At 46.7% G+C, this 27,655-nt stretch overlaps 1 protein-coding gene across 2 annotated transcripts in view; it reads right to left on the reverse strand.

Annotated features, from left to right (window-relative positions):
- Positions 1–27,655, reverse strand: part of epha7 (eph receptor A7) — a 91,003-nt gene that overhangs the window by 20,181 nt on the left and 43,167 nt on the right. The window lies entirely within an intron of this gene.

The raw sequence follows: 27,655 nt of genomic DNA on the forward strand, positions 1-27,655 counted from the left end.
GCAATTAGCTGTAGCCTACTGTTATAAAAACTAGTGCTTCCACTGTTGATGCTATTACTACTATTGCTGTTTTGGTGACGACTGTCGGTACTACTCCATCAAATACTGGTGCTGCTGTTACTAATAATACTGCTTCGAAGGTATAATCCGTAACGGCATGCACCACCACAGCTATGTGGAGCAATACGAGTGCTCTGCTGGCAATAGGAAACAGGACATGTCTCGCCATCGGGTCACCACTGTGTGTTTGGTTGAGAAATGGAGACGACTGAAAGCAAATTGAAAGCAATATGACACTGACTGGCTTTTCTCATTTGCATGTAATAAAGTGAGCGATGGTTATGAAGTCTGACCAAAACAACTGCACAAGTGGAGGGGACAGCTGCTGTGTGCACCAGCTCCAGACTGTACCTTTAAAATGGGGAAAAAAGACAACGCATACCAAATTTCTTATGAAGTACAGATTCTTTTTTGGGGGGGGGGGATTTTCCCCCTTTTCCCCACCAAGTGTATCCGGCCAATTACTCCACCCTTCCGAGCCATCCCGGTTGCTGCTCCACCCCCTCTGCTGATCCGGGGAGGGCTGCAGACTACCACATGCCTCCCCCGATACATGTGGAGTCACCAGCCGCTTCTTTTCACTTGACAGCGAGGAGTTTTGCCAGGGGGACGTAGCATGTGGGAGGATCACGCTATTCCCCCCGGTTCCCCCTTCCCCCCAAACAGGGCCCCCGGCCGACCAGAGGAGGCGCTAGTGTAGCGACCAGCACACACACCCACATCCGGCTTCCCACCCGCAGACACGGCTGATTGTGTCTGTAGGGATGCCCAACCAAGCCGGAGGTAACACAGGGATTCGAACCGGCGATCCCCATGTTGGTAGGCAATGGAATAGACCGCTATGCTTCACCTTTTCGATGCCGACTACAATTATGCTCAGTAGAAATCTGTCCTACACCAAAATCCTGTCAGTACACACACAACAGGATTTTGCCCAACTGTATCTGGGAATATCAAGAGGACAAGGATGTAAAGGGATTCAGGCAATAACAGACATCTTTGTACAGACTACCATGTCTACAAAGGCAGCAATAGTAAATGTGCATGTATAAAACACGTGCACAATAGACATTCTGTGGATAGTGGGTCTCTCCTACACACTACTCACAAACTTGGTCTTGCATTGGTCTGCATCATATCACACTGACAACAGAATATATTAAAAGACTTTACACAGAACCGAGTGATGACCTTCGTAGGTGGTATTTAGCTTTCAGGTATTTTCAAGCTGCCTCATCCAATGCAACTTGTAGTGAGTCCAGCAGCGGATCAAACTTGAGTCTCGACATTGCCATATCACTATATCCAATAACCGTTTAGTCTGACACTATCAGTAAAGCTTCATAATGTGTTTTTATCTTCTAATTTGAGGAGTTTCATGGTTTTTGAGGAACCGCTAAAGGCAACAGAACATTGCACACATTAACACTCGAGCAAACACACGGGGAAATGAAGAGATTGTTAGAAAGGCGCTCTGTGGGACATACGGAGCTGCCGATATGTCTGTGCCATGTTCAGTGACCCGGCGGGAGCGGACCTCTGCAGCCCCTAATGCGGCCTGACCCCGGATTGTTTTAAGATGACCTGCCACTAATGACTCCGGCTGGATTAAAGCCTCCTTAGGCCTCGCTGGCATCCTTGACAGTAATGCTCACGACAGTGGACACCAGAGACTTTGTCAAAGGGGGGGGGGGGGTAAAAAATGACTGTTGTGACATGTCCCTCATAATCCACCCAAAATACGCGAACAATGTATCCTTTTCAACAAAGCTGGGCGGTCAAAAGGGGGCATTAAGTTTTCATTCCCGAGGCACAACAAGCGGTTAACACAGATTAACCAAGTCAAAATAGACCGCTCGCTCTGCACTTGTTCGGGGACAGTAAGAACCAGTAACACGGGAAGGGGGGCTGCAGCTCCCCCTAGTGGTGGGTGCAGCCCCCCCCCCCCAGTAGTAGCAGGTGGCTGTGTAACGTCTTAGACCCAACAGTATGTCTAACTTTTCCTAACGTACAAATGCTAAAAAATAAAACATACCTTTATTTTATACAGCGGGTTCGGGCTGCGTGGAACGTACATGTTTAGGAATAAAGTGAGTAAACACTCCGTTCCAAATCTGCTACACACACCTTACAAACAAAACAATGACGTCATACTGTAGCGACCGGGGGAGGCGGTCGCTCTGACTGTTGGCGGTTCTGTGCTGGGGAGAGTGCAATGGCTGATGGGACTGTTAATGTTAAGATTTAAAATTCTGTTTTAATGGTGTGGTGTTCATGTTGTGGTTATTCTTGTGTTGTTGTTTTGTTTACTGACTAACTGGCTGTAGGACCATGACTGGTGTCGCCACTTGGGATATGGGGGGGGGACTCATTACGTTGTTGTCAGTTCTGGTCCGTTCTGGCCGGTGTGAATAGAAGAGCATTCCCGGGGTTATGCGGTGTATGGGGGCACGGGAAAAGATCTCTGCCCCTCGACTCATTGTTCCACGCCGGCTCGCCACAATACCTTTCGTTTTAGTTGGCAGCCCCCCTACTTAAAACATCTTGCCGCGCACCTGCTAAGAACCTTGTTTTTCACCAACTTGTCTCTAGTTGGGAGTTTAGAGCAAAGAGAAGATGTGCCATGCCTGGTTATTTTGATTTTACTGCTTTTATGATCGACCAATTGCTCCTCCCCCCATTCTACAGAGTGCTCTTTGTACAGGCATTAATCATTCTCTGAAAGACGTGGGTAGATAGACACTATTTAAAGTTACACTCATGCAGGTAAGACCGTCTGGGCTATGATAAATGGAGACTCCTACCAACCCCGCCTCTTTGGTCAGCGGGTCACATCGACCGTGTTTGTTTTTGGGTTTTCATCATGTAGTGCCGGCGCCCGTCTCTGCTCTAAGTGGGACACTTCGGCTGATGTTCCTCTCAGCGCTTCTACAAAATCTATTCAGGAAGTGTGAAATTGGGAGATTTTTTTTTGGAAGCCGTTATCTCTTATTTTGGTTTTTTTTTTGTCGCAATGAAGAAGCAGTTAAAAGTTGAGAAGAAGAAAGTTAATGCGGTCATGCACAGGTCAAGCGAGTCTTGTGATCGTTGGCCCCATGAAACCTGCTAAAAACAATCAGTGTTCACTTTCAAAGCAGCACCAGGTAACTTTTGGGACTCCAGAAACGTCTTTTGCGTCAACTTTGCTCTTTTTTTTTTTAAATTCACAGTGCAATAATAACATTTATCTAAAGACTATCGTGGATAAAGAGGTGTGGTGTTCAGAGATAATAATAATGATAATGTATAGCGCTTTTCTAGACACCCAAAGTGCTTCACATTGAAGGGGGGGAAACTCACCTCACCACCACCATGTGTAGCACCGCCTGGGTGACGCACGGCAGCCATTTTGCACCAGAATGCTCACCCCACATCAGCTTGAGGTGGAGAGGGAGGAATCATTGAGTCAGTTACACTGGGGATGATTAGGTGGCCAGATGGAGAGCCAGGTTGGGAATTTTGCCAGGACACCGGGGAACCTCCTGCTCTTTGTGATAAGTGCCATGGGATCTTTAATGACCACAGTGAGTCAGGACCTCGGTTTAACGTCTCATCCGAAAGACGGCATCTCCTACAGCACAGTGTCCCTGTCACTGCGCTGGGGATTTGATACTTGTTGTTTTTATTAGGGCCAGAGGGAAGACTGCCCCCTACTGGCCCATCAACATCACTTCCGGTAGCAACTAAATTTTCCCGGGAAGTCTCCCATCCAAGTACTAGCCAAGCCCACACCTGCTTAGCCTCCGTCACTCGGCAGAAGTAAGTTACATGCTGGTATGGCTGCCGGCAAATGAGAAACGAGATGAGGTAAAGTTAAACTGCTATGCTTGTATGTGTGCATACAGAGAACAAGGCCTCTGGGGAACTGATCTGAACGGCGACTGTGTCATTCTCCTATAGCTATCATATTATGTGGCCAAAATGAATTTAATGATGACATGTTAAAGTGAAAAAAATTACCTGGCACCGCTTTAAAAAGGGGCATAGATGAGTGAACAGGTTCCATCTTAATATTTAACAAAAAATACCCCAAACCGGCAGTAATGACTTGAGCCATCAGAAACAGCGAGATGTATGCCGAACTACTTAAAAACACAGCTTCTTCCTCCCTCCTGAGTGAGACGCAGCCCCAGTCGCCAGAGCTGCCCTATTTGCCCCCCTTTGGCCCCACAGCTCCGGCGGCAACGAGGTAGCCAGTTCCTCTTCCTCATCCTCTTCCATTAGTCCTCCGCGGGTGACGACTACCGTGTTTCCTTAGTGATCATTAGATCGCTGAACAGTATTAGCAAGTGAGAGGTTTCACCGGGCCGAGTGGCGGGACGCTCCGGAAAAGGTGGTTTTCAAAGCGAGCAGGAGGAACTTCGCCAGATTTTATAAAAGCAGACATTTGTGTTCCGTAGGGCTGAGAATGAGGAACTCTATGGGACATTTGTGAGCAGATTCCATGAAATGAAATGGAAAAATGTATTTTTATGTTTTTGCCCTGTTTTTATCTGGACTTAACTTACATCTGTTTAACTCGATAGTTGAAGAAAATGGAAAAAAAACTAAAGAACCTCGTGAACCCGGCTTCTGAGTCATTCGCTCATAAATTGACAGTTTGTATTTTGACTCGCACTTAGCTGTTCCAGCTTGATTTTCTAGGTTGTCGGTTAGCTAAAAACATGACTCAGATGAGCTAACTTTAGCTCTGTTGAACCGGTGCAAAGGCATCTATTTTAAAATGTCAATGCTGAAGAAAAAGCAGGAGCAGAAGAAGAAGAAGAAGAAGAAAGCCACTTTATTTTGTCAATGTAGGTTACAATGAATTTGTTCTCTGCATGTAACCAATCCTATTGTATAAGAGCAGTAGGCAGCTGCAGCGCCCGGGGACCAACTGCAGTTCTTCTTTGCATTGCCTTGCTCAGGGGCACAGACAGGAGTATCAACCCTATCATGCATGTCTTTTTGATGGTGGGAGGAAACCGGAGCACCTGGAGGAAACCCATGCAGACACGGGGAGAACATGCCAACTCCACAAAGAAAGGACCTGGGATGACCTGGGGTTCGAACCCAGGACCTTCTTGCTGTGAAGCAACAGCACTTTGTCATTGTAACCTATGACATAATAAAGTGGCTTTCTTAAGTCTGGCTATGATGTAAATAATACGTAATGTTAGCTATTCAAGTGAAAATTTGTAGTCAATACTAGACCTACCTCCAATTACAAACTTAAGACAATGATCCCGTATCGTTCTGTTCACAACAACATCACACAACAGTTGTGCTTCACATCTATGACGTTACGTGTCCTTGTTGTGTTAATAAGAATAACATTTTTCCTTTTCTTGACAAATACAATGATGAACGTCATCTCGCAGTTGTGGGCATACACTATTAAAAATATCCAATGATTAGATTGGGAGCTAGATTGAGAGAAGATGAGCAATCTTCTGTCGCCAAACTGAAATTAGACAATAGCATATCAATGTCCACATTCTTCTAAAAAGGCCCAGCCATTATTGGCTGTCAGCTAAATCAAACTCCCTCCCCTCACAAAAATCCCACCCAATGGGACCATTCTGTTTCATTTGGAAATATGACATCAAAATCGTGGCAGTTTGTGATGCACTAAATGCGGTTTTATGAGACTTTTTATTTCTAAAGGAAGCCTTTCCTTTCAGGTCCTCTGGTGCCGCCTGTCACCCCAGTGGATTAGCCAGCCAGCGCTCTGTGACAGCCATTAATGACACAGTTAAATATCATGGCCACCAGAACCAATCAGCCACTCGCCGACTTTTAACATACCTGTGGGGCTTAGTGTGGCAGAAAATTGCATAATTGTTATGCCAGCCTTAAAGAGACTGTTTGGGAAAAGGCATTTGTGCGTTCATCTTGCAGTATTAAAAAATGTGCCAGTGACCCCTTAGACTTTTTCCTGTAAAGCTAACTGATCCAGAAGCCAGCCGGCTCTGCATTTGAATATCTTATGAATACATTAGATACTGGTGGTTTTTTAATATCCTCTCCTTTCACTCGGCTTGCTGATTACAGCTCGGCGTCGGAGGAGGGAGGAAATGCAGAGCGGAGGTAGTTCATTACATAAGCACCGTTCTCTGGCTCTCTGCTTAGCTCATGGACCATTCTGATGCGATAAACTCGCACATTAATTGCTGGCGTATTTCAGTTGTGCTCGAGGATCTCTCGCCTACGCCATACCGGCTGGGTCGAAGTGCACAAGATGGCGTTGCGTCTAAAAGCTTTCGAGAAGGTTTTCTAATTAATTTGGGTTAGAGATTGCAGTTTCTTTTCAGAAAAGTGATACGAAAATTTTGAGGCTATGATTGTGTGCACAAGTTTACTTTAGGATATTAACCAGAGAATGAACATGCCACAGACTCAAATATGCAACAAATTGGTGTTATACACCACAATCTGTGATCGGTGAAGTATTGTCACTTTACTCACAGCTTCTATACACTTCAAGTTACTGGACTGAAGACATTTTTTTGGTTCCTCGTGTACCTGAGTAATCTTTCAACCAAAGGACTAAAAGTACGACACGGATCGACATGAGCCCTCAATGTCCTCCAAGGCTGTAAATGTCTACAGCATTTTCGCCATATAACACAATTAGATCCACAGTTTGTGTGATTATACTACGCCAAATACCCTCTGGGAAAGGGGTTTGACTGCAAGTCTCCTCAGTTTCTTCTTGTTGTACTGCAAAGTTGGACATATACGATTCATTTTGTCAGGGCATTGGACTTTAATGGGTTTGAGCTCTTTTTTTTAACCATTTTTTCCAGAAGCCTATGAACACATCAAGATCGGCGACAGTATATGGTCCCAGCCAGGGCTGACACTAACGAGGTATGACATAATCAAGATTACTTCCACTTGACACCGTGGCTCCCATAAGAGAAAAAAGGGCCTGGTATTAAACGGTGGCAGCTCAAGAGAAATGGGCATTCGAGCGGTTGGTGAAAGGACAAAACTATAACGCCCGTGTGTGTGTGTGCGCGCGCGTGGGTTAACACATGTCGGTGTGTGTCCATTTAAGTGGTTCTGTCTCTTTTTTGTGTGTGAACGCTCATTTTTGTGCCAGTTTCTTTCAGCACCTATATGTATGTGAGTGAGTGCAACGGTGTATGTGTGTGGCTGTGTGTGTATATGTGTGGACTTGTCAGTCTGCCTGTATGTATCTTTGTGTGCAGGACCCCATAGACATTGTTTATAAAGGCAGTTCATGCTATTGTCACCCCAGGTACTCACAATCTGCCTGGCTGAGGAGCTAGGAGCAGACTGAGGCCAGCAGTGAATGCTATTCGCTCACTCACTCACTCACTCACTCACTCACTCACTCACTCACTCACTCGGCCATGTACCTTGAACGAACACGAATACAGAGAAGGAAAGGAGATTTCCCTTTGGCGCTGTGTGCACTCTGAGCAGGCTCAGTGAGTCAGGTAATAAAATATGGAGGCCAATAATATACCCAGGCTTTGATGAATTTGGCGGGTACTATCTGGATAAGCATGACAAGTTTCCGACTCTTGGGCTGCCAAGTCGGTGTCTTCTTTGCCGGTGGCAACAAGTCTCCGAGCAGCAATGTATTTCACCAGCTTCCACCGCCCGGTGCTCTGTCACCTTTGGTTAGGCCCATGCAGGGAGATAGTGAAGTGGACCGGCGCAGACTTGAATTGTTCAGCCCCGTTAAGTAATGCTTTCATTTTGCGACGGATCAAGGCTTCAGCTTTCATGCGGCTGACATCCCTGAGTGGAGTCTTTTGTAACAGAGAAATTTCCGAGGCTCTTCTACCCGCCGCTATATCGGGGACGACTAGCACTGCCACTCCGATCTGATCACTCAGCGTGCTAAGTCTCTTTCAAGGCATTCATTAGGAAGATCATGTGGATTTTAGCTGTACATAGAGGCTACAGCTGCGCTGTCTCATCCATCAAAGCCGAACGGCATAATTTATTGGAACACTTCTAAAGCACAGATGATTCTAATTCATTGTGAACGCTTCAAGTGGAGGTGTATGAAATACCCTTGAACCGAGCGTGTTTGAAAATAGAGTTTTAAATAGACTGGTGGCGGACAGAGCACACGCTGCATAACAATGCTGGTCTGGGCAGGGACACCTTTAGTGGCCATGCAGGGGGAGGTCAAAGGCGGCTCAATTTGAAAGCAATTAGCCGGGCGTGATTTGGAGGAGACCCAGGCGGGGTCTTTCATGTTCCATAGGGCTGACAGCACCGGAGCTGATGGGATGATTATTAATACGTATCTGATGCTTCACTACTGACAGCTCGACGGGGCCATCAAATTTCACCTCATTATTTCCCAGTTCAAGGACCTTTAAAAAGCTCCACCGCCATATATTCATTTCTATTCTCTGGATCAACAGAGAGATACCAAATCCAATTTTCTTTCCCCCTGGAACTCTTATGAAGTCTAATAGTCTAGTGTGTATTTTGACAGAGATGTGCTTATTTTTCAGTGTCCTCAAACAGCAACGGCATATTTTTTTTCACTTTTACAGGAAACGCATTAATCTATCATCAAGAATCGCTTCAAGTAATCATAAACTCTCTCCGGTCCTTCCTGTGTTGCAGAGAGGAAATCTGTTCCTTTTTTTTTTTTTTTTTTTTGTGCAGGTGGCTGAGTGCATCACCCACATTGAGCAGCATAAGTATAGCCTTGTGCATGACTGCAGAGCAAAGAGCCAAGAGCCAGAACCACACTGGAGGGTCAGAGAGGGAAACTGCATTCATGCTACACTGACATGTATGCACAATGTGCCCCGCACATGACTGCACCTCCAGTATTTCCTGACAAGGAGTTCGTTTAACACCCGCGGTGACGTTTCCCCATTCTTTGCTCGTCCATCTAATATCAGGAACGGCCGACTGCTTGTGTAGCAGATGCAGAAATCATCGGTCAGCTTTGTTACATAATTGTTTTAGCCCAGCAGGGCCACCCTGTCTATTGAGAAGTCGCTCAATTCCACTGCGCCAGTGTCCAAATTAGGGTGCAGGTCTGGCAGGCTATCATCAGAGGCTCTTAGCTACTCTGCGATTCCTTCAAGTAGACGTGAATGGGACAGGAACAGACATATTTATCTTCCCTCATGTAGGGCAAGAATAATCTCAACCTTCTTGTATCATGGCCTTAATTCCCATCATCATGTAGCGGTAATGGTGATGTATAGGAGAAGAATAATGTCATGTCAACCTCTTCCTAAAAAGAGTCAGGCGTTCAACGCATATTAAGGGAACAATGGTACATTATCCTCAAGTGTTTTGGTGGAAAATTGGCGACGTTTTAAAAGGTCATGTTAATTTTCGTGACTGATGGGAAACAGCGAGATGACTACAGTTACAGTGAAATATTAAGGGAAGCTACGCAGTGACATGCAGTTTAAACAAGGCTGCGTACTACTGCTTAGCCGGGCCAAAACCCCGCGTTCACCACCGATGCAAAATTGAGGCTTTTTATGTAAAATCCTCAAATAAGGAAACACAGAGCCCAATTTTATGTAATGAACGTCACCAGCTGCCAAGTCAGGGTTTTTGTTGACTTATTCTGGCAATCATAATTATGGTGACACTAAACAGCAGGACCACATGTGTGTGTGTGTGTGTGTGTGTGTGGGCGGGCGGTGGCACGGAAGAAAGTGGGGCTGTCAGTATAGTGTAAACTCTGGGAGACGCCGGCTCGTTTCAGGGAGTTTATTAAAGATAACCCACCAAGTATAAATTCCTTGTATGTATAAATTAAACTTGGCTGATAAAACCAATTCTGATCTCGACTTCGATACTAAACGACAAAATCAAACATCGAGAAGCTCGGTGGATTTGTAAATAAATCCCCGCTTTCGCTCGGAGGACTGTTTTCTATCTGAACCCACTTAATTAGAGAAACTGGAAGATGCACGGCCAGATAGCTCCCCCGTTCCTAATTGCCGAATTTCCCCAAGATCCAAAGAATTCACTTGACTAGACGGCCCGATGAAGTCACGGAGATGTGCCACGCTTGTCCAAATCCTCTTTGCCGGTGAGCCGTACGATGATGACACTATCTTACGCCGGCACACAGAATGCCACAGAGAATACACGGCGAAACAAACGCATGGCGGCTGGATGAGAAATGAAAGTGCCTGGCCTTGCACTAACACCGACGCTTGGCTTCGGTTATCCGCCGCCTCGCTGACCTCTGTGGTACGAGCAGCTTCGGGGCATGTCTTTTCAAACACACGACCGGGCTAAGCAGAGATATGCGCCTGCATACAAAGTGGCTTCATCGTTTATCTTAATAAAACAAATATTTCCCTGTGTGAAAAGGCACGGCGCTGATTATGACAGAAAATCCCGGTGCAGTGGCTGTTGAGTATTTACAGGGGCAGGTAATCAGCCAAAAGGCCCTCTGCCTCTCTGCTGCCGTTAAATGTCAAAGCGTAGCCTGAGGCCCGTGGCGTTTGCGTTTCAAGCCCTGATTGGGCATCTTAGCGGTGCCGGGATTGAAAAGTGAGATAATTCATGAGAAAAAGCAGTGTGCTGCCGACTGACGGGGCACAGCGGGTCGGAGTCTTGCGGCACTGCTATTATTCTAAGGTTTCGTGCCTTATAGTCACACTTATCTGTGGCTTCCTGCAGAGGCCGACGCTTTCCTCCCCGCATTCTCATTCCCTTATCGTCAGCACATAAATCTCTGTTTGGCATCAGACGTGAACAATATTAAGATTTTTGAATTAAAAACTAAGCCAGCATTGCGTGGAATGGGGGGTGAGGAGTGGAAGGGGATGGAGGAAGCCGGTGGAGTTGGGTGTGTGTGTGTGTGTGTGTGCGGGGGGGGGGGGGGGTGTCTGATTGCTGAGGGTTGGCATCATAAACATTCATTTATTAGAGAAATACCTCTGTCATCAGGAAGATGATCATATTAATCAGCGCTCATATGCTCTTTAATCACAGTCTTGGACAGGATCCATCCCAGGGAAATCATATCCAGGGTCCTTCCAGCCGTGTCCGCAATTTTGCATGGAAGTAGTCTGGCTTGCTTGGGCGCACTCTCCTGATTGCCAGCAGATCTAGGCCGAGCCCGCAGCTCTCCGAGAAGCCATACAATGCATGAGGATTACAGCCCAAAAGGTAAGCCGGCACAGAAAACGACCTTGCTCCATAGTGCTGTGGACAGCTTTGTGCGTGCACGCGTATGTAGTATACACAGTGTACGCCTATAAGCGATGCATAGGTCGACCCACAAACCGGAGGGTCCCGCGGGTTGACCTGTGGTTCAGGCGGGTTCGGGTAAGCTTACTAGAAAATACCACGTGTTCGGGCGAGCGGGTCAAAAAGTGACAAAAGCAGCATTCCGAGTAAGTTATAAATAATGTACAGAAACACTGTGTGCAATAGGCTAGGCTATGGGCTATGCATTACTGGCCCACCTCCCCCCCTCCTGGTCAAACACACATACACACGCAAGCGGGCAGCTTTATCACCAATTTGCAATGTGTTTTTGGTCAAATAAATGTGTTTTAGAGCGTTGAGGCTTCACCAACGAGAATGAGTTTTTTGCCTCAGTGTAATCTGTAGCTTTTGCTTACACCGCCAACGCTTGTTTTTTTTGGTCAGAAAGAAGAGGCTTGCATGTGTGTGTGAGAGAGGAAGAGAGAGGAAGAGACAGAGTTAACGTCTTTAATGATAGGTTACTTGCAGAGTCAGTGTCAAGGGGGGGCATTTGTGAGCCATGCCCCTCCAAATTAGTTATTGTGCCCCCCCAAGCAGCAGGCCAAGGCTTTGATGCCAAACTTTGTGTTTTATTAATTAATTTATATTTACCATATTAAAAGTGAAAAACGTTTCGCCAAATGAAATAAAAACAAAAATAAGAAAAGAAAAACAAACACACCTTGTTGTCATATTTGCATAAGGTCACATTTGGGGAAGGAGTATGCTCATTGGTCTGGTACCATCTTGACCTATGACCTGCTGGTTTCATTTGTTGTCATTACGTCAAGATAAACAGGTAACGTACAGTGAGCAAGTCAGTAAATCAGCAAATCAGAAAAATCAAATCAGCAAATCAGACTGCACTTCGAACAGAGAAAAATGAACGGAAGAGATTGGTGACTCGGTGCCGCTTCTTCAAGGCATCCTCCGGCTCCACCATCTAAAGAGGGCGCAAATGTGTCCAGCACCTCCACCTCTGAAGAACAAGAGCTGCCTTTTGTGAGCAGCCATTACCACAGATGACTAGACTTGCTAGCCCTTGGCTAACAGGTTGGACTCTAGTGGCACAGTGGTTAGTGCTGCTGCCTAACAACAAGAAGGTCCTGGGTTCGAACCCCAGGGTTGTCCAATCTTGGGGGTCATCCCAGATCATCCTCTGTGTGGAGTTTGCATGTTCTCCCCGTGTCTGCGTGGGTTTTTCTCCAGGTGCTCCGGTTTCCCCCACCATCAAAAAGACGTGCATGTTAGGGTTAATACTCCTGTCTGTGCCCCTGACCGAGGCATGGCAAGACAAACTGGAGTTGGTCCCTGGGTGCTGCACAGCGGCTGCCCACTGCTCCTAGCTACACAGCTAGGGTGGGTTAAATGCAGAGCATAATTACCCCACGGAATTAATAAAGTATATCAAAATCAAATTATGCACCTGCTAGCTTAAGCGCTAGCTGTGTAACTTCCACATGTTAGGGACCTGTCATGATCGCCTATAATTGAGTGCGAAGTTGCTAAACAGCTTTTTAGCTCACAAAAACAATCACAGCCAATCGAGGGGGACCCTCTCAAAGCACCACACACATTGGATCGTGATGCCTAGACCGCTTTCAAACATGCCTTAACATTTGGCGCCCCCACAGCAATGTGCAAGAATTCCACTCTGAGAATCGTACTTTCAGACCACAGACGAGCAATGCTCCAAAAAAGAAGGGTCCCGGTTGGGCCAACTAGCGTTGGAAAGAGACTTCACCTGAAAATAACCAACTGAGTGGAAGGACACCATTCTTAGGAGGCTCAGTACCAACACTCGCTGCCTGCAACTCTTGTAAAGGTAAGCCATGTGTTTAATTCACTTTATGATGCCAGCCTTGGCTTTCATGATCACACAAAGGGCTGAAATATTTTTGGGTATGTCTGAATTTAGTCGGTAAGAGTTGAATATGTAGTCTATTTCAAATGATGTTCTAATGGCGTGAACAGTGCAGTGTGTATGTGTACATGTGTGTGTGTGTGTAAGACAGAGACTTTGCAGCATGTTTTGAATTTGGAACTGGGTTGGTGTGTTGGTTGTTGATGGCAAACTTGTATTATCAAGCATTTATATCATAGATTGAGTTTTTGTACACCCCCCCTCCCCCCGGGCGGTTCCCTAATGCCCCCCAGATTAGATTTGCTCTGATGCCGGCTCTGTTTGTATTTAGTAGCCTAGACACAGATGCTATTAGGCTAAGACACAATAGGCGATGCCTCGCAATCAGTGTACTGTGCTGGGCAAACAGCCCAAACACAAAATAGTGCAGCATTGCTCACTTTGCTGCATGCAGCCTCGGCTAAATTTGGAGGTTTGCAGGTCGGGTTGGGTTCGGGCAGTTAATTAATGCATATTTTAGCGGGTCAAGTGGTGCGGATTGGCTCTCATAACGGGTCGGTTGGGTGCGGGTATTAAAAAACCCTGACCCCGTGCATCACTAACACTGCTTGGCCCTGCATCTTGAATATGTCAATAGGTTCAGACTGGCATACTGTAGTTACTACGGCCACTGGCAAATAAACAAACTGGATGACACTACTATTCACACTAAAACGGGGCAAAAATTTACTGTATATTTAGGCGGTGGACCTTAACCAAGGGGCATATATAGTGTCATTCTGTTGTTGTACTTATTCTAATGCCTTATTGATGCAAACAAACTATAGAAATGAGATGCAATATATGAATAATGCTGTATTCCTGGACTCCAACTGTGTTTACTGTAATGGAAAGGTTTGTTTTTTTGCTATATGTCTCAGTAGACCTCTTCGTCAAATGAGTTTGAGGGTATTTGTGCGTTCGTCTAGGAGGAAAATCCCCGAAAAACTATTCAGCATAAAATTTTATATATATATATATATATATATATATATATATATATATATATATATATATATAAAAAATCAACTCAACAACAATCCACTGCACAGACACAAGCTGTGACAATCTAACCGTCATTCTCGGGGAGATTGCCTTTTCCTTTTCTTGTTTACGGAAGCGGGGGAAATTAGAAAGTAAAATCGGAGCCGGTCTGGGTAACCCTTTCAGAATCGTAATGACCGGTAAATGCTGGGTAACAGAGTCACAGAAAAGAGCCCGACATCCAATATTCACCTTTTATTCACGTTTAACAGCTGATTACTTTTATCCTTGTGAGGCCGACAATTCAAAATACCTGTTTGTCACAATATGATTTGTGAATTTACCTCATACAACGTCCCATGTACATTATATTAAACACCATATCATAATGACTAGGAGGCAAACTAGAGAAACCTCAATTTACTCAGTCATTATAGTCTCAATGGCATCTATTTAACGCGTACTATAGTATCATTTGAGTATCTGAGTAATGCGTGGCCTGTAATTAAAATGTTTACCAAAGTTTCTGATGACGCAACAAGCCCCGACATCCCCACGAGTCTGACTTCCCAACATTCAAAGGTGTGTTATGCAGGTAAGCACAGGCAATAACGCTTAGGTCACACTCGCGCTAGTAGTTGGGAGATCTGCTCCAGCTTTATTGGTCTCGCCATAAATCCCATGCTGATCCCATAAATGCCTCTTTTTAAAGCTCCACCTAGCCAACACTTCATCCTGCCTCATACTTTCTGTCTCCACCTCCTCCATGCCAAAACAGAAACGGCTTATGGAGGTGATAATGACCTCACATGGAAGTCGCAACAGTCAAAGCAGGCGCCGGGGCCAAGCATGCCCGCCATTCTTATGAATAACAGCATCAGCCAGCCTGACTGGACACCATCAAGTATTTAAAAAAAATTATTCAATCAAAAAGCAAGCAGGGCAATACTGCACTAAGTGCGGCTGCTGGTGATAATGGACAAGGCTGGAGCGCCCAACCTGACTCAGGAGCAGCCTCATCATCATCATCATCATCATCATTGATCATGGGTGGCACGGTGGCGCAGTGGTTAGCGCTGTTGCCTCACAGCGAGAAGGTCCTGGGTTCGAACCCTGGGGTTCTCCAACCTTGGGGGATCATCCCAGGTCGTCATCTGTGTGGACTTTGCATTTCTCCCTGTGTCTGCGGCGGGGTTTCTTCGGGTGCTCCGGTTTCCCCCACCATCAAAAAGACATGCATGTTAGGGATAATACTCCTGTCTGTGCCCCTGACCCGGAGGCATGGCAAGACGCACTGGAGCTGGTCCCCGGGTGCTGCACGGCGGCTGCCCACTGCTCCTAGCTACACAGCTAGGATGGGGTAAATGCAGAGCACAATTTCCCTACGGGGATCAATAGTATATCAACTTCAAAATCTTATCAATGGGGACTGCCAGCTGATGTTGGGGGCTACTGCGGTCTTGACGCACAACGCCCAGAGACTCCAGACGGGCCTGGCGCTCCTCTCCTTCCACTGCAGCCACAGAGCATGTGAGACACAAAAGCCTACTTAGCGGCTGACTGTAGTTTTGGGATGGGCCTGTTGTTTCTGTCATCAGCGGTGAGCGCCTCTATCACTCATCCGTCTGCCGTGAGCTCGCTTGATGTCTTCTTTATGTTCGGATGAACAGCGAAATGACAGGGCTTGAGGGAAACCAGACGGCAACACACACACGCTTACGACAGGGTGTGCCTTGCGACTCATTACAAACATTTTTCACACAAAAACATAGCCCAAACATACTTATCCTGAGGAAAGTTCGCCGTACATGCCGCGTTGCTCGTCCATGGAAAAAACAAAGGCACGGAAAGAAAAAAAGAAGTGTTGATCCTTTAAATGACTGACCCCCCTGTCAGCCAAGTCTAATGTGTGTGTGTTCTATTAGCTTAAGGAGGCAGCTAACTGATTAAGATTAATGACTCGTAAGCACACAAAGTGACACGGAGAGAGACTCGCTCGCTGTGCGGATAAAACAAAATATCTCACGCATTCTTGAAACACTTTCAGACTTGGTTTGCCACAACTCGCCGCATACAACAATCTGTTTAGATCAAATAACTGTAACTATGATTTATTATCAAGCCTGACGGAAAAGCTGCTCGCATTGCTGGGGGAACCCAATGGGGGTCTTTTATATTTGACCGAGGGGGAGGTTGGGTATCAGGCAAACGGTAGCAGAAAGAACGGATTATTCCCAGACTCGGGGCAACCCCCCCCACCTACCCCGCTTCCCCCATCCCACCTACACACCCACCTCTGCCCCCCCCCCCAGCGCCTTCTCCTCCTCCTCAGGCACAATTGCAGATTTCAAACGGCACCAACCTAAAACTGTGCTGAGTGATTGGCGACCTGTAGCAACAAAAACCCCCGCTCTCAGGTTGCTTGGTTTAGCCCAGCGCAGAGCAGCGCCGGCTCTCTCTCTGCCCTACAAAGGCACCTCAACAACGTCCTTTATTCCACTGATATCCCAAACCCCACCCTACCGCTGCTTTCCCGAGGTACGGGACGGGCCGTAATCACCGGGCAGGAGAAACAGGCTCACCGCATGGAGCGAGGCGCAGCAGCTCAGCTACACCTACTGGATAAACAAGTCCACTCCATTTCCCTAGAAAACAGGTGACCTAATCCTCTTTACCATTGTTTTCTCAGAGAGAGGATGACCATAATGCGAGGGGCTGGCAGGCAACCCTGCCATCTCTCAGCTGGTGAAATTGGCGAAGCTGTACCGCTGGAAGTCGAATGACCTTTCGACCCGAGGAAAGGAGCCGCAGGAGGTCGCGCTACAAAGGTGAGAGGGCGTTTGCCGTTCTACCTGGGCGACTGTTTCAAATTTATTCACAAAGGCTGGCAGTTAAAATCAGAAACCTCATCCCAAGATGTTCATTTGTCTACCAACACGGGGATCGCCGGTTCGAATCCCCGTGTTACCTCTGGCTTGGTCGGGCATCCCTACAGACACAACTGGCCCTGTCTGTGGGTGGGAAGCCGGATGTGGGTATGTGTCCTGGTCACTGCACTAGCGTGATCCTCCCACGCGCTATGTCCCCCCGGTGAAACTCTTCACTGTCAGGTGAAAAGAAGCAGCTGGCGACTCCACATGTATTGGAGGAGGCATTTGGTAGTCTGCAGCCCTCCCTGGATTAGCGGGGAGGAGGTAGAGACCGGGACGGCTCGGAAAATAGGGTAATTGGCCAAGTACAATTGGGGAGAAAAAAAAAAAGGGGGGGGGGGCGCGGCTCACTCTACCCTCATGTATTTTGTACTACATATCGTATGTGAAGTTATCTAGTGTTCCTGTGGCCTGTGAACAATGCTTCTTTCAAGCGAACTGAGTTCACCGTCATTATAATGTCATTATCAAAAGATAATTACTCTTGGAAATCATCTTGGAAAACAATTTTACAACGCAAATCTACGTTTTCTCTTGCAGCGTAATGTTGTTCTGCCAAAAGATATAATGGACCTGATAATGACCTTCTTTACTTTGGCTGGTGACTGAAGTACACCGCATGTTGCACAATACCACCTCATCAATGTCACCATCATCATCATCATCATGGATTTTGCTTTCCCATATATGATATATAAAAGAGAAAACTGATGGAATGTCAAGAGTCCACCAGCGGAGCCTGGGAGGGAAGGAAACACAGAGGCTGAAAGACGAGTCCAAGCTTTAGTTCCCGGAATCACCAACATCACAAGCAACCCCAAATAAGGACGGCAGAGGTCATGGCCAATTCATGCCCTCGCAGCACTGCGGCGACTACAGACCAGTCGCATAACAGCAAAGTGCCTGAAAAATACACACAGTTAAGATCCAATAAACGGTGTGGGAAGGGATCTCGGAAAACAAGCACCCAGAGATCAAAAGCGGATATAATCCCAGAAATTCGCTGTCTTCAGTATTTGCGAGCCAGTTGAAAACGCCACCATAAGCCGAGCGACGCCATCACGTGCCGGGCTCAACAGGCTGCGAGCCGTGGCATTAGACAATCCACAGAGGGTATATATGGCGATGACGCTTATTAAACATGCAATGTTTTCTCATTTGGGGTTTTCGGTGGTTTTTGTGGCGAGATTATTGCGAGCTACTTAAAATGACAGGGCCGGGGGACACGGTCAAATAAAACCGAGGGCCGGGCAGATGACTCAGCCTCTCTGCAGGGCAACGACGAGGCCGACTGGAAAATACCGAAACGCGAGGGGGAGGCGAAGCACGAAGAGAGACCGCCGGACCCCTTGAAGTCGACAGGCTGATTAAAGTTTGGAGATTGGCCAGACACAAAAGCTCAATCTGTCCTTACTTAAAAAAAAAAAAAAAAACAGAATTGTATTTCTATTTTCTTTGGGGGCGGGGGGGGACGCAGGTACAGTACGAATAGAAGCCTTTGTTGAAATGGATTCTTTATGGAGGAAAGGGGAGCGATTTTTTTTTCTTCTTTACAATTTCCAACAGAAAGAAAGAAATAATCATAAAACACTGGTCAAATAAATTCCCAGCAGCCTCAACATGGAAGTAATCAGGGATTCAGATGCCTCAAAGGCTTTGTGATGTCTTCTTTAAAATGACTTAGCCTAAGTTAACTGCCATTACTTACACGGGGACAATTAAGGACAGAAATCACCAAAAAAAAAAAAAAAAAGTGCCCCAGCCACCCCAGCCAGTTCTTTTGTGTATCTGTCTGAACCGACTTAATCCTTCACCATTAAAGTGAAGAGGAGTTCGTCAAGCCATTCATACCAATATATCCTCCCGCGTTCTACAGCCTCGTAGGCCCGTTGTGGATTCAGGGAGACAGCAGGGGAGGAGGAGGAGGAGGAGGAGGAAGGGGGGGGGTCTGTTTGTGATGCAGATTCTCTACCACGTGAGGACCACCAGCAATGCTGAGTATACACACACACACGCTCGCACCCACCTGCACAAACCCCCCCACAATCTCATATTTACATGCACACACACTGTAGTACTGCAGATATACACATACATACATACAAATAGACACACACACATGCACACGCACACTATTAAGCACATTGCACAGAACAAACGCACACAATGTATCTCCATACGCTTAATACTACAACAGCACGTCTCTTAACAATGGTCAAAGAGGATAACGCCGCCACCTGAAACGGGACAAAAGCAGCTTAAGGTTGTGTGGCAAGCGCGGCGACAGAGGGCCCCTAAATTGAGAGATCAAGAAAACACGTTGATTAAGACAAAGCAAGGCGTCACATCATCGTCAGCCATTGTGTATCGGCAACAGGATTTGCCATTACTGTAATTGGCGATGTGGTTTTTTTTTTTTCTTCTTCCTTCTTAGGCAGCCGGGCAGTGAAAGAGACAGGTTTAAGGCTTAGTGGGAGGGCCGAACAACCGTTTGCTTTCCAGGGCGTCGGGGCTTCTCCCAAACCCCATCCCAATTACCCCGCTAACAATGACAGACAGCAGCTTTTGCCTCTCCCGGTGTCAGACGGTATGTTTACTTAGCATAACCCCAAATCCACTTTGTCGCCAGTTTAATTGGAGAGTAGCGACTTATTATGATGCAAATACGGGGCATGTTCGCACAATCTGAAGTAAGCCACCTCCAGTGAGCCGGAGGTAGTAAACTGACAAGGTCTTCCTGGCAGACGGTCGGACCGGTTCTCCTTCCCACCTGCAGGATAATACACATACGCTCAGGGGGTAACGCCGTGCGGCGCTCTGCAGAGCGCTGTCATGATCGCGAGTTCCTCCCGCTTGGAAACGCTGACGAGCACGCTTTGGACCCGTCCGGGACACGTGATCCGGCGGGATTTCACCCCAGCCGGCCCGCAGAAGGTACTCTCCTCCTAACAGGGCAGATTAACAAACCCGTTAAGGCCGCAACCCGATCGGCGTTATGTCACCGAGTCGTGAAATTTAATTTAGCGTTCTAGATAAAAACAACACATAAACGACAGACCCACCATCCTCCCTGAGACAACAGACAATCGACCCCCCGGGTGAAAGCGCGGAGGCCCCCCGGGGCCGTCGGTGTCATCCCTGATCCAGACGACCATCTTGCCAAAATATATTGGTCTTCATCCTGGTCGTGACATACTTTTTGGCAGCATTCGGTGGCTCGTCACCAGCACGATGGGGGGAGATGATTTGGGAGGATTTTGCAAATTTAATTATCTCTGTCTCCGAGGACACCAGCTTCTCCAAGTTTCATTTAGATCTAATCTTTCTTCAGGGAACACTCTTCAGCACACATCGCGGACGAACACCGCTCCACGGAGGCTGCTGCGTCTCTCATACCACGGGACATCTAGAAGACGCTGGTTGGGTTAGTTGCAGGGGGTGGTGTGGTGTGGTGTGGTGGGGTGGGGCAGGGGGGGGGGGGTCTGCTGAGCTAGATACCAAAAGGCCTTCATGTTTCCAAAACAAACAAACGGCGATGAAACCTGAACAACGCAGCCAGCTGACGCCAGCAAATATGATGCGTTCAATTCCCGGGTGCTTTCCAGACGACAACCCGTCTGAGAGCTTCATGTCTTGACCCCAAACGGGGCAATTAAGATGTTTCCGCCTAAAATAAGTTGTAAACAAAAAACAAAAAAACCAGTGTTCCCCCCCCAGTGTTCTTTCCTGTTCCTTTTTATTTGCCCTCAACCATCTCCTCAAAATCACAAAGGTTAAGTGGGCAGTTATTTTTTGGCGGCAGCACTTGTTGAAGCTACGTGACTGCTTTCACTGAGACCTGAATTTTTAAAAAAAATCAATTTTACTTACAGCTGACCGAGCCTCCGCAACACCCCGACCCCCCTAAATAATAATAATAATAATAAAATACAAAACAAAACCGGTCGCCGTCAGGGATGAACCCTCGCCACCGCTGCAGAGGTTGTTCATCCGGACACTGATGCACCGAGACTCCACGGAGCCTGTGGCTGCATTACACTGTCACAGCACACACACACACACACGTGCATGCACATACTTGTGTGCATGCACACACAAACACACACACACACACACACACTTCAGTGCATAGACGCATGCACACACACACAAACACTTGTGTGCGTGCACACGTGCACAGACACGTGTATGCACACACACACACACACATACACACATGTGCATGCACACACACACGTACACACTTGTGTGCATACACACACACAAACACACACACACACACTTGTGTGCATGCACACTTGTGTGCATACACACACAAACACACACTTCAGTGCATAGACACACACACACACACTTGTGTGTATGCACGCACACAAACACTATGCACGCACACAAACACTTGTGTGCGTGCACACGTGCACAGACACGTGTATGCACACACACCACACACACACACACACACACACGTGTATGCAAACTTTTGTGCACACACACACACACACGCGTGCGCGCGTGAGGCCTAACTCACCCTGGCCCCAGATGTGAAGCCCATCTGCTGCACAGCCAGTACTTGTGTCCAGGCGGCTGCTTGGCCGCCGTAATCTTTTTTTGTTGTTGTTTTTTAAACACCAAATCATTAAGAGCAGCCCACCAGATGGCTGTCACATATCCCCGCCGCTCTGATAAAGGCAAAGGGAACGATACCGGTTACGGGAGCCTGAGAAGCCGCGAAGCCGGAGCGTCGACGAAGGCGGCTTGAGGAACGAAGCAGGTGTGCAAAGAGGAAACCGAAGTCGCCGTCGGACCGAGAAGGGCTTTGAGGCGACAGCTTTTGGTGGTCAAAAGGTCGCCCGTAATTACCGGCAGCCTTTCCAGCCAGAGACGGCACAAATGAAGTTTGAAGTGCTCTGGATTTTTTTCCCCCTTTTTTTTCTTCCTCCTCCCTCGAAGCCGAAGTGGCCTGCCACAACTCATTATGATTTCCAAGTGTGATGATCTGAATAAAGGGGAGTGGGTGAGGCAGGGGGCTGAAGACATAATTAGTTTTCCTCACTGCAGGAGACTGTATGCTGATGAGACAATGAAAGACTGCAGAAGCTGAGCTGTCAATCTCGCGCCATTCTTTTATCTCACAAAGCACCAGTGAAGAACGCTCACCACCCAATCACCCCCACCACCACCACCGAAACCGAAACACACTAGTGTAACACGACAACAAAAATCTCCGGAATCAGTAAACATTTTGCAGTTCTCAGCGGATCGAATGAATGAAAGAAGAAGAAAGACGGGGGTAAAAAAAAAAAATCTCTCCCGAGGTTTCTGTAACGCAATCTGGTCTGAGCGGGACGGTCCTCTGTCGAGAGGCCGCAGCCGCGGGCTCAGCTAGACGGGCAAACAGCCAGCAAATACATCTAACGCCAGGTCGACGCTGTCATTTCCCACCGGTTGATGGATGAAACTTTTCAGCGTCGCCAGCCAACGCTGTCGGAGCTGGGAGAGATCCCTCCGCACAAAATACCGCCGCTTACAGGAACCGGCGATCAAAGTCGTAAAGAAATTCCTCGGCCGAGTCGACCGGGGAATGTTTCTCGATTCTTACTGGTTTTTCACCTTTTTTTTTTTTCTATAGCCGGAGGAATTCACTACCACCGGGCACCTAGGACATGCGATGCTGTGTGAGTTTTATTACCCTTGGAAGTTCTTTTAACTCCTTCGGCAGGAAATGAAACACTCCAATGCCCCTAATGGAAAAGCGTAGAGGCCATTTCCCAGCCGGGGCTGTGACATGCCCTGGCATGTGTTCCATATGGAGGGAGGGTCTGGAGTCACAGGTGCATGCTGACAGTGCGTGTGAGAGAGAGAGAGAGAGAGAGAGAGAGAGAGAGAGAGAGAGAGAGAGAGAGGAGAGAGAGAGAGAGAGAGAGAGAGAGAGAGAGAGAGAGAGAGAGAGAGAGAGAGAGAGAGAGAGAGAGAGAGAGAGAGAGAGAGAGAGAGAGTGAGAGAGAGAGAGAGAGAGAGAGAGAGAGAGAGAGAGAGAGAGAGAGAGAGAGAGAGAGAGAGAGAGAGAGAGAGAGAGATGTTTCAGTGTCTACTAAGACCTTAGAGTCACCCTTGGGCAGTAAGGGAGAACTGCTGCATACCAGAAGTAAAGCCAGCCTGTTTCACTCACCAATCGCTGCAAGTACTTTCACTGCAGAACTCATTTTAAACCAAAATATAAAGCAATATTTATCATGCGAGCACCGATGGTGTTCAATAAACTAAAATAGACTTCTTCTTTTTTCCCCCCACAGCCAAAAGATAAGCATTTCAGTAAGGATCATGCATGGCGCTGACTACAAGCCCACGTCCTCATCACAATAAAAGCTTTGTCTCCGGCTCTGGGAACACTGTGCGCCCTGCGGGGCCTTTTATCAGCGCTAAAAACATCTTCGTTGCAGCGTCTCTCCTTCGCGGGGTCACACCCTTATTTATCCTTCGCTTCATCACGCCGTGCACAAGGCCGACTCGCTTAATTAGTGGCCGTCGCTGATTGACATCAGTCAGTAAGTGTCCTGACAAAAACCCACAAGGAACACAGCTTCGTTTTGGTCGCCGGTGACACTTCCCAATCAAACGCACCCCCGCAGGTCTGTCACTTCACCAGGCTCATAATCTGCAACCTCGAGGCGTCTACGGAGAGGTGCCATGTCGAACAACAGGCCCTCACTTCTCTGTTCTGCTCTCATCTTTATGTCTAACATGCAGCATCCTAGAAAGCTTCATGCTACGACTGTAGTATACAGTTAGTACAGGTATATAGTATATACAAGGCTCAGCGTTTTCGGGTTTTACTGATTTTCACTGAAAAATACCCAGATTTTTACCTGGATATTATGTTTCCACGGATCCAAAAGTTGTTCCTGTTCATGTGAGGTTGTTACTTGTCCTCTTGTGGCAAAATTCGGCATGCTGGATGGCTTTGAAAAATAAAAACCGAAAATGCTGAGCCTTGAGTGTTTGTGTGTGTGTGTGTGTGTATATATATATATATACACTACCGTTCAAAAGTTTGGGATCACCCAAACAATTTCGTGTTTTCCATGAAAAGTCACACTTATTCACCACCATATGTTGTGAAATGAATAGAAAATAGAGTCAAGACATTGACAAGGTTAGAAATAATGATTTGTATTTGAAATAAGATTTTTTTTACATCAAAATTTGCTTTCGTCAAAGAATCCTCCATTTGCAGCAATTACAGCATTGCAGACCTTTGGCATTCTAGCTGTTAATTTGTTGAGGTAATGTGGAGAAATTGCACCCCACGCTTCCAGAAGCAGCTCCCACAAGTTGGATTGGTTGGATGGGCACTTCTTTGAGCAGATTGAGTTTCTGGAGCATCACATTTGTGGGGTCAATTAAACGCTCAAAATGGCCAGAAAAAGAGAACTTTCATCTGAAACTCGACAGTCTATTCTTGTTCTTAGAAATGAAGGCTATTCCATGCGAGAAATTGCTAAGAAATTGAAGATTTCCTACACCGGTGTGTACTACTCCCTTCAGAGGACAGCACAAACAGGCTCTAACAGGTACTATTTAATGAAGATGCCAGTTGGGGACCTGTGAGGCGTCTGTTTCTCAAACTAGAGACTCTAATGTACTTATCTTCTTGCTCAGTTGTGCAACGCGGCCTCCCACTTCTTTTTCTACTCTGGTTAGAGCCTGTTTGTGCTGTCCTCTGAAGGGAGTAGTACACACCGGTGTAGGAAATCTTCAATTTCTTAGCAATTTCTCGCATGGAATAGCCTTCATTTCTAAGAACAAGAATAGACTGTCGAGTTTCAGATGAAAGTTCTCTTTTTCTGGCCATTTTGAGCGTTTAATTGACCCCACAAATGTGATGCTCCAGAAACTCAATCTGCTCAAAGAAGTGCCCATCCAACCAATCCAACTTGTGGGAGCTGCTTCTGGAAGCGTGGGGTGCAATTTCTCCAGATTACCTCAACAAATTAACAGCTAGAATGCCAAAGGTCTGCAATGCTGTAATTGCTGCAAATGGAGGATTCTTTGACGAAAGCAAAGTTTGATGTAAAAAAATCTTATTTCAAATACAAATCATTATTTCTAACCTTGTCAATGTCTTGACTCTATTTTCTATTCATTTCACAACATATGGTGGTGAATAAGTGTGACTTTTCATGGAAAACACAAAATTGTTTGGGTGATCCCAAACTTTTGAACGGTAGTGTATATATATATTATATATAGTATGTGGATATATACTACTACTCTAGTTTATAGATTAGATTATATAGTAACTACAGCTAAATAGGTGGGTGGCACGGTGGCCCGGTGGTTAGTGCTGTAGCCTCACAGCAAGACAGTCCTGGGTTCGAACCCCGGGCTGTCCCAGGTCCTTTCTGTGCGGAGTTTGCATGTTCTCCCCTGTGTCTGCGCGGGGTTCTTCCCACTGTCAAAAAGACATGCATGTTAGGGTTAATACTCTCGTCTATGCCCCCGAGCAAGGCAACGGAATGAAGAACTGGAGTCGGTCCCCGGGCGCTGCAGCTGCCCAATGCTCCTATACAATAGGATAGGTTGCGTGTAGAGGATGAACTCGTAACAATACAGTGACAAAATAAAGTGTCTTTCTAGGATCAGGCATGAGGGTTTATCTGCTGTTGCCTCGAACAATCTTACTGTCTCATAGTGCCTGCATGCTCATTCCTATCCTCATTCATTAAATCCACCACGAGGAGCTTTGGATCGTTGTTGGCTTTGCACGGCCCTGCGGATAAAAACAAATTTTTTTTTAAATGGTGGTTTCGCGGGAGAATGCGTTCATTATGGTAAAGATCTACAACTCACCCCCTCATAGCTGGTGCATTTGTTTTGAAGAGAAGCTACAGAGACGTAGGGGTGTTTGCAAAACATACAGCAATGAGATAAGGTATCTCTAATCCTGGTTTTGTATCCCGTCTGGAGTGCCGTGAATCTTTCAGTCAAATTTTGTGGCGAATGTAACCAGGAGACAATCGTGATAGAGTGCTATCTAACCTCCTCTCTGATGGTCTCATTTAAATAAAGTCATACGCATCAGACTTAGGATGCAGTGGGAAAACTTACCGACTTTGAGACGTGCAAACATAAAAAGATGCCCGCTTATGTTATTTTGGACATACTATGGACGCCTAAAACGGGTGTGATCAGTAGACGGCTCTTAACCAGCGGATGCCACGGATGTCTGAAGTGCATGCCAGTTATATTAAGGGATAGAGTGCGAGTAAAAACATTCCAGCGAGCCTTGGACCACTACAAACACATCGAGGCGGGGGGAACTGCTTAAGCCTACTCTTCAAGCTGACTGCACCGATCCCAAGTACACTTCACTCCTCACTTTCTGAGCAAACCGCCGGTGTTTCAGAAATGAAGACTGAGGTTCTTTCACTCCCATGCTCACAGTGCCTATATACAGACCAAAAAAAGTGTGAATGAATCATGTCCATCCAGGCTTGACGGAAGCTTGTGTAACATCTCCCATTATAGGCATTTGAATGATGACCCTACCAAGCGAAGTGGGGATTTGGGTGTTTTGCAGAAGGAAACTTCGAAATCGTGGCATTTTCAGGAAATGAACCCGAAACATTGCACTTATCGGTTGGCTGCAGCTCAGACCCATTCACACAGATAAGGGAAGTGTATGTGTTCAAACATTTGTCGAGCGTCCAAACTTCCTGCCTTGTGTCTTGAGGATACCAGTTTGTTTGCACATGTTCCTTGGATATCCAAGAATGTATTTATGTGTACACAAATCCCGTATCCTGACTAGCCACAACAAAACTTGTTTTGTGTGGGCAGAGTCCCACAAAATGCGTCGTCCGATGCCTTGCCTCCTAAAATAAGACCAGCTGAGTTTCGCAAAACAAGGCCAGCTGAGTTTCGCAAAAAAAGGGCAGCTGAGTTTTGGGAGATAGAAAAGACTGGACCGAAAAAATAAGTGATTGCAGAAAGGTGAGGAACTGGCTTGAAAACAGCCAAACTGCTGCAGTGAAGGTAAACAGTAGAGTTACTGCCAAAACAAAAACTTGGCCTCGTTCTCTGTTTGCCGCCGTGCAGGGCGTTGAATAATTAAAGGCTTCTCCGTGTCTGCTTCAGGGAAACACAACCTATAGGCAGAAGCTGCATTAGAGTAAGTGTTCCTTCTCAACTTCCACAGACTTCTGAGCGAAAGCATCACACGCTTGCAGCAACTCTTCAGACAGCCGCCCCTTCCTCTCAACCGATCACAAAGACTAACAAATTGGGCTGATAACTTGCTCTCCATGAACGCAAGACGGGGATGCAGCTAATCCTCGGAAAAGACGGCAAAATGAAACAGCAAAACCTGAGTATCAAAGAGCGAAGATTACTCCCTTTCTTATTATACGTGTGGTTAATGACTTTTCGCCAAACCCTTTCGCAACAGCATCGGCGCCATGAGAAACACGCCAGAATTCGATTAACAAGATGACGCCTCATTTATGACTTCTGGTATGCTGCGATT

This window comes from Lampris incognitus, chromosome 15 (genome assembly GCF_029633865.1).
Source record: "Lampris incognitus isolate fLamInc1 chromosome 15, fLamInc1.hap2, whole genome shotgun sequence".
NCBI classification, from domain to species: Eukaryota; Metazoa; Chordata; class Actinopteri; order Lampriformes; family Lampridae; genus Lampris; species Lampris incognitus.